Source organism: Magnolia sinica, chromosome 11 (assembly GCF_029962835.1).
Source record: "Magnolia sinica isolate HGM2019 chromosome 11, MsV1, whole genome shotgun sequence".
Classification (NCBI taxonomy): Eukaryota; Viridiplantae; Streptophyta; class Magnoliopsida; order Magnoliales; family Magnoliaceae; genus Magnolia; species Magnolia sinica.
The window spans coordinates 27,147,264-27,155,838 of record NC_080583.1 but is presented as its reverse complement, the minus strand read 5'-3'; the positions used below and the strand labels follow the sequence as shown (position 1 = coordinate 27,155,838).

General features: G+C 38.1%; 1 non-coding gene across 1 annotated transcript; it reads right to left on the bottom strand.

Annotated features, from left to right (window-relative positions):
• Positions 1-2,849: 2,849 nt before the first annotated feature.
• On the bottom strand, positions 2,850-2,956 carry LOC131219749 (small nucleolar RNA R71). Its single transcript, XR_009158394.1, has one exon. It is a non-coding gene; the product is annotated as a small nucleolar RNA R71 (small nucleolar RNA).
• Positions 2,957-8,575: the final 5,619 nt, after the last annotated feature.

Below are 8,575 nucleotides of genomic sequence, written 5' to 3'. Positions count from 1 at the left end.
CATAAAACACTGATCTAGGCCCACTTGATATCTGGATATGCTTCAATTTTGGTCTCAACCCCTTAAATGGGATGAAAAAATGGAGGGACGAAGCAGATTTCTCACAAGCATCACAGTGGACCCCACATGCAATGTGGGAGTGCACAGGCAGTGCACTCCCTCACCATACCAGTCGGTCAGCCCAGTCAAAGTCGGGTTGACCCGACTCCTCCCACGTAAACGTCCAATGAGCGGATGCTATCTCGCTGGGCGTGATCAATGGGCCTCCATGATCGACCCATTAGATGATCTAAACCATCCATTCACTCCGGGGGGTGGCCACGACCCCATCCATGCTCTCCTTTTGGTCCCATGCAAGCGTACAACGCAGATCACCGTCAAACGTAGGATGAACGGTGAGGTGATTTAATATAGTGGGCCACACCAAAACTCAACCAAAATCACTCCTTTACAACCGAAATTTCGCTAGGAATCTAATGAATGGGGTGGATTTCTTCAAAAATATCACTGTGGGGCCCACTGAGCATCTCAACGTAGGACGATTCGCACCTTACGCACGTCCAGTTTTTCCAAACATTGTGGGGCATTGTACGGCCTAAATGATGGTCGGATCTTTGATCCGAACCGTCCAAAACCTCGGGAAGGGGGTCTTTACCCTAGCCATAGAGCCAAATTTCATTCTTAGAGCGTCCACTGGACAAAAACTCTATTCAAACGCAGGTTGCCTTGCGTTACACAACTGCTAGCTGCGTAAAGAGCTTGCGCACGATCTTCCCACCGACTCCAGCCACGAACCGACCCCCTTGGTGCCTATATAAAGGAGAGGAGAAGAGAAGGAAGGATCATCATCTAACGTGGGAAGAGAGAGAGAGAGAGAGAGAGAGAGAGAGAGAGGACGGCCGACTTCAAGGAGTTTGTCTCCTTCTTCTTCAGTTTTCTTCCCTTCCTTGATTACTTCTCTTTAAGTTTTCCTTAAGAGATGTTAGCTTCATCATGTCTATGATAGGCTAAACCTCTTAGATAGGGCTAAGAGGTGAAGCTTGTAGTGTGATGGAAGACTTTTCTTTATGCCTTTGATCCATATTTAAGTTGAACTGATTTTGATTCTAGTTTGATTATAAAGAATGTTTTTAGTTTTTAATGGTTTATTGTGACTTAAATTACAATGGATCTGCGATAGTTTTGAGTATGTCCTTTTCAGTATTATGATTATGAAGTTGGGAAGCCCTGTTGTTCACCATTGTCTCATGGACTTGGTTGGATGATGGACTCCTTAACGTTCATAACTCTTTCAAGTTGGTTGTGGATTGGTTAAATTCTGTTGTTTGCTTTGTCTCATAGGCATGGTTTTGTGATGGAATCAATTCTAATTCTTATACCTCTCATCTCTTGAAAGCTAGATCAAAGGAAGTTCAGAATTGGTTTTTAATGGAATATCTTCAAACTGGATGAAGATGGGACTCTGATTCCAGTTGTGTTCTTGAATCAAGTATAGATCTCCCTGATCTCTACAAGTGGATCCTTGGCACCCTGGTTTTACAAGTTTTAGTATAATAATTCACAATTATTCCCTTCTTTTTGCCTAATTTAGAATGCATCTTCGCCTAGTTCTAGTTCTAGTTACTTTCAGAATACGTACAAGGTTCAATCCCTATGGATTCGACCTCAATCTTACTGAGATTATTACTACATCGCGACCCTACACTTGGGGTTGTGAACAAGCTTTTGGAGCCATTACCGGGGATTAATGGTTACATTTTTCTGAGATTAACTAGTTTTAGAATTAGGTTAAGATTAGGGTTTTTCTAGTTTTTAATTCTAGGTTTAGGTTTTTCTATTTGATTTCTAAAAACTAACCTAACTTTCTTGTTTTGTATGACACTGATATAGGCTTTCTAAATTGTTTATCTTTTTCTAATTTTTCTATTTTTCTATTTTTAAGATTAGGGTTTTATTTTCTATTTTTAAAAACTTTATATTTTTAGGATCTCTTTTCTTTTTAGAAACTAACTTACTTTCTAATTTAAGTTTAGAACTTTCCTAATTTATTTTTAGAAACTTTCTATTTTCCTTTTTTAGAAATTTTTCTTTTTTAGAAACTAGTTTACTTTCTATTAATAACTTTCTATTTTCAGAAATTGACTTGTTTTGTTTTGTTTTGCAGGATCTTGATTAGGAACTTCCAAATTGGTAACTTCTTTCCAACTCTTCTTTTTCTTTTGTAGATTTATATTCTTTTCTTCCTTTTTAAATTTAGGTTATAATCTGAGATTGAGAGCTGTGAGTGTTTCATGCCCAAGTGGGTCCATGATAACACTTGACATCTCTTGACTGAAAAAGGATTGGTTGAGGGGTTAACTATCCATTGTAGGATTAAACACCGCTCGAGATTCCCAGAGTTAATTGAAGTAATGGTTGCAAACCAACCTCTTCTACCCTAATATAAGGTGGAGGACATCCAGGATGAGAATGAGGTGCATCAAGCACCCCCGCCTCGTACTTTATGAGATTATTTACAACCGGCGGGGGTGAGTACACCCTCATGCATAGTTTTTCCAGAGAATACGGGACACATGTATATCAAGCCAAGGGTGATCCAACTCCTTCCTAAATTTCATGGTCTTGAGTCAAAAGATTCATACTTACACCTAAAAGAGTTTGATGAGATCATGGCCAATTTATACTTTCCTAACGTGTCTGATGACACAGTCAGGGTGAAACTCTTTCCCTTTTCTTTAAAAGAGAAAGCGAAGATGTGGTTGCATTCACTACGTCCTCGATCTATTGGCACATGGAATGACATGATAAGGGAGTTCATAAAGAAATTTTTTCCACATCATAAAACGAACACCCTTAGAAAGTCAATCATGAACTTCACCCAAAAGGAGGATGAAACATTCTTCCAATGTTGGGAGTGGTTTAAGGATCTTGGCAATTCATGCTCACAACATGGATTTGGAACGTGGCATATTACACACTTCTTTTATGATGATCTGACATCTTCCATGTGCCAATTGGTCGAGACAATGTGCAATGGGGAATTCATGAATAAAAAATGTCAATGATGTGTGAGACTACTTAGATAAACTTGTTGAAAACGCACAATCATGGGACACATACCCAAAACCAAGAACCATGTCTAGGCTGACTCAATCCAAGGAGAGGGTTGAAATGTATCTTCTAAAAGAGGATGATGATATCGATGTTAAAATGGCTTATCTCACTAAGAAACTCGAGGCCATGGAATTAAAGAAGGGTAAAGATAAGTAAATTATTTGCGGTATTTGTGCTTGCAACGTTCACACAATTGAAAATTATCTAACAATACCTGCCTTTCAAGAGGTGTTGAATGAGCAATCCAATGCCGTGAACAATTACCAAAGACATTTTAATGGACCTACCTCCAATACATACAATCCTGATTAGAGAAATCATCCAAACTTCAGTTGGAGGAATGGACAAACTTCTACCCCTCAAGGGTTCTTCAATCAAAATCTAAATTAAGGGAAACCTCAAGAAGAACCGGTTCAAAATTCCACACAAGAGTTTATTCAAGCAATATAAGAACTTACAAATTTTATGCAAAAGATGGATTCACGTATGACGGATATAGAAAAGGGGATGCTTCCTACTCAACCTCTCCCTAATCCTAAACCATAATATGAGATAAGTGATCCAAGCTCTTCAAATCAGATGGAGCAATCTAAATCTATTACCACTCTTAGGAGTGGGAAGACCATTGATAAAACCATTCCAATTAGGGCTGAAAAATAAAAGGAACCGTAAGAGGACAAAGATGATAGATCTAGCCATGCTCCACAAGAATTAGAACTGGAACCTCAAGAGAAGCCGGTTGCTCTATTTTCCCAACGGTTGGTTATACCAAAACCTCTTTCTAACTCTCAGGACATTCTAGAGGTGTTGAAACAAGTGAAGGTTAATATTCTTCTAATTGATGTTGTAAAACAAATTCCTTCATATGTCAAATTCCTGAAAGACTTATGTACGACCAAAAGATGGCAAAATATTCAAAAGAAAATCTTCTTAATTAAGAACGTGAGTGTCATCCTAAAGAAAAATGTGCCACAAAAATTCAAAGATCCTGATAGCCCAACCATTGCTTGTGTAATTAGGAATTACGGCATTGAACACACACTTCTTGATTTAGGAGCGAGCGTAAATCTAATTACCTACTCAGTGTACAAACAGTTAGGTTTAGGTGAATTAAAACCCATCTTAACCACATTACAACTTGTTGATTGTTCTGTTCATATACCGAGAGGGATAATTGAGGATGTGTTGGTCTAGATTGACAGATTCTACTACCCCATAGATTTTATTATCCTGGATATTGAACCCATCAGTAACATGAGCACTTAAATTCCCTTTATTCTTGGTCACCCATTCCTTGCCACTTCAAACACAATCATTAATTGTAGGAATGGTGTCATGAGGATGTCCTTCGGGAATATGACATTGGAGTTAAACATCTTTTTTAACACGGGCAGACGATTAGAGGATGATGACGATTTCCATGACATTAACATGATCGACTCTTTCGTAGAAGATAAAACGCCTCTGACCTTATCCTCTGACCCTCTGGAGACGTGCCTGGCCCACTCTTATAATCTTAATGATGATATAATTAGGGAGATAGTTGTCATGCTTGATACCAATGAAGGCCATAATTTGAAGAATTGCCCTAAACCGAAGAAGTGCCTCTACCGTCTAATCTCAAGGCACCGAAGCTTGACCTAAAACTTTTGCCCTCTGATTTGAAATATGTTTATTTAGGTTAAGATGAGACATACCTGGTGGTGATCTCTTTCCACCTGGAGAAAGAACAGGAGAGTATGCTCATATCTACTCTCATTGAGCATAAGAGAGCCCTTGGATGGACGATTGCGGACCTCAAGGGAATTGACCCTTCGATTTGTACTCACTAAATTTATCTTGAGGATAATGCAAAGACTTCTCAGCAATCATAACGTAGACTAAATCCAAACATGAAAGAAGTGGTTAAAGCCGAGGTTTTTAAACTATTAGATATGGGTATCATATACCCTATATCCGATAGTCAATGGGTAAGTCTAACTCAAGTGGTTCCTAAGAAGTTTAGAATCATTATCATAGCCAATACTAATAATGAACTCGTGCCAACTAGAGTTACTACTAGTTGGAGAATGTGCATTGACTACAGGAAGTTGAATACTGTCACAAGGAATGACCACTTTCCTTTGCCCTTCATTGATCAGATCCTAGAAAGGCTAGCTTGTCATTCCTATTACTGTTTCCTTGGCGGGTATTTGGGCTACAACCAGATAGAGATAGCCCCTAAAGATCAGGAAGAGACCATGTTTACATGTCCTTACGACACCTTTGCTTACCGAAGGATGTCATTCGGACTATGTAATGCCCCCGCCACTTTTCAGCGATGCATGATGAGTATTTTTTCTGATATGGTGGGGCAATATATAGAGGTCTTCTTGGACGATTTCTCCATCTTCGGTCCATCTTTCAGCAAGTGCTTAGAGAGTCTTAAATGTGTGCTGAAAAGATGTGAAGAAAAGAATTTGGTACTCAATTGAGAGAAGTGTTATTTCATGGTTCGTAAGGAATTGTCCTTAGACATATCATCTCGTCCAAAGGAATCGAGGTAGATAAGGCAAAATTTGATCTTATCTCTAACCTACCTCCACCTAAGAATATATGAGACGTGCGATCCTTTTTAGGACACGCAAGATTTTATAGAATATTCATAAAGGACTTTAGTCTTCTCTCTCGTCCTTTACGTAATATACTTCAAAAGGATGCACCATACGAGTGGACTGAGCAATGATAGGAAGCTTTCACTAAGCTTAAGGGCATGTTGACCACTGCACCTATCATGCAGCCACCCAACTGGACCTTCCTTTTGAACTTATGTGCAACGCGTCTAATTATGCTCTTGGGGCGGTTTTGGGACAGAGAAAAGAAAAGAAGCCCTACGTTATCCATTACACAAGTAGAACTCTAAATCCTACCCAAATAAACTACTTGACTACGGAAAAGGAACTCTTGGCTGTAGTGTTCGCTTTGGACAAATTTAGGTCCTACTTGATCTACTCTAAGATCATCGTTTACACAAATCATGCGGTGCTCAAGTATCTTCTTTCTAAGAATGATGCTAAGCCCCGCTTGATAAGATGGATCCTCTTACTCCAAGAATTTAATTTATAAATAAAGGATAAAAAGGGAGTAGAGAACGTAGTGGCTAACCATCTTTCCTGCCTTAATCCCTCTGATTCCCTTGAAACGACACATATTAATGACATGTTCCCTGATGAACAATTGTTCAAAGTCTCTCATTTACCTTGGTTAGCTGATATTGGCAATTATCTTGCCACAGGTTTCACATCGACATATTGGACTGTGAAAGATAAGAAGAAAATTTTCACCGAGGTGCGCAAATTCTTCTGGGATGATCCGTATTTGTTTAAATATTGCCCAGACCAAATCTTAAGGAGATGTGTATCAGACGCTGAGCATCAGAGTGTCATCTCCTTCTATACTCACAGGCCTGTAGTGGTGACTTTTCTACTAAAAAGACCACAACCAAGATTCTACAGTTTGGCTTTTACTAGCCCACTATGTTCAAGGACACTCATGAGTTTTACAAGGCTTGTGAGCATTGTCAGAAATTGGGAGCATTGTCTTATTAAAATATGATGCCCTTGAACCCCCCGTCCTTATTATAGAAGCAGTTGATTGCTGGGGCATCGATTTCATGGGATAATTCCCCCAATCTTTTAGAAAATTATACATTTTGCTCGCCGTAGACTAGGTCACTAAATGGGTCGAAGTGATTCCATGCCGGAACAATGACCTTCGAATAGTCATTAAATTCTTAAAAGAGAACATCTTTTCCTGGTTCATAACGCCTCGAGCCATCATTAGTGATGGGGGCTCACATTTTTGTAATAGGCCATTTGAGAATTTAATAAAGAAATATGGTATTTCTCATAAGGTAAGCAATCCATACCACCCATAAACAAAGTGGGCAAGCTGAGATTTCTAATAAGGAGATCAAATACATTTTGGAGAAAACGGTTGAACCCTGACCGTAAGGATTGGCCAATCCGATTAACCGGTGCCATATGGGCTTACCGTACTACATTTAAAACCCATATTGAAATGTCTCCCTTTAGGCTTGTTTATGGGAAGGCTTGCTACTTGCCTGTGGAGTTGGAACATAGAGCCTACTAAGCGATCAAAAATCTGAACTTCAATCTGGACAACATTGGCTCGCTGCGCAAACTTTAGTTAAATGAACTTGAAAAAATCTAGAACGATGCATACGAAAACTCAAGAGTTTACAAGGACAGGATGAAAGCATTTCATGACCAAAATATTCTGTGAAAATTATTTACGCTAGGTCAAAAAGTCCTATTATATAATTCTCGGTTACATCTCTTTCCAGGTAAGCTTCGATCTCGTTGGACCAGCCATTTCACCGTTATCACTGTTTATCCTCATAGGGCTGTCGAGATTTGGAATCCAGACAATGGAAATGAGTTTAAAGTAAATAGATATCGATTAAAGCCATTCGTTGAGAAATTTGATTCAAAGGACATGTTCATACCTCTGAATGATCTTGTTTACCAAGATTGATCTCCTAGTCTGATGGAGGTATAAGTAGGTTTACCGCTTTCATAGGACTAGGTTAGTTTGCTTTTTGACATTCTAGGATAGTTGGCTTTATGCTGTTAGGATAGTTTGCTTTCTAGTTGTTCCAGGATAGTTTGTTTTTTATTGGTTTTACTCTTGTGCTAACCCACTTTCACGCTGAGATCTCTTTGAAAAAGCCTCTTGATTCCTTCTTCAAGTACTATCTTTCCATCACTTTTCCTTCAATTTTGTTATCTCACGTACATTACATACTTATATCTTTTACATTGATGATAATGTAGATTTTAGGTTGGGGATGGGAGATTATGTTACATAATCAGTATTTTCTTGGTCTTAAGCAAAAATTGTAAAAAAAATTTCAAATTTTTCTAGAAATTTTTGTGAATTCGAAGTGATTTTGATGGCCATCTTTAATTTAGAAGTATAAGATATATAATGTTGGTAATTTATGACTCTTGGATTCAGCTATCTATTAGATTTCACAGTTAAGTTCGAATTGTTAATCCATAATTAGAAGTTTTAAACCTTGATTGAGTCATGATTTCACATGTCACACCTAGCTTACTCATTAAAGCTTCAGTTTGATATTGAATTATAAACCTGGTAATCACTAGGCATGGAAGGAACCAACCTGAGGAATTTGTCCATCATGTTCAATAAGAAGAATTGAAAATAATAATAATAAATAATAATAATAATAATAATAATAATAATAATAAAAGAATATCCAGCTAAAAAACAATTGTCATCGAAAATGGCTAACTGTTAAAGATATTTAAAAAGGTTAAGAGAGCGTGAAGCCATCAATGGAAAGATCAAAAGTTGGAAGAATAAAAAAGCTGAAATGTAAGGCAAGTTTCAGTTTAGGTTGGTTATCCAAAATGCTCTTTTTTGGTTATCAATAATA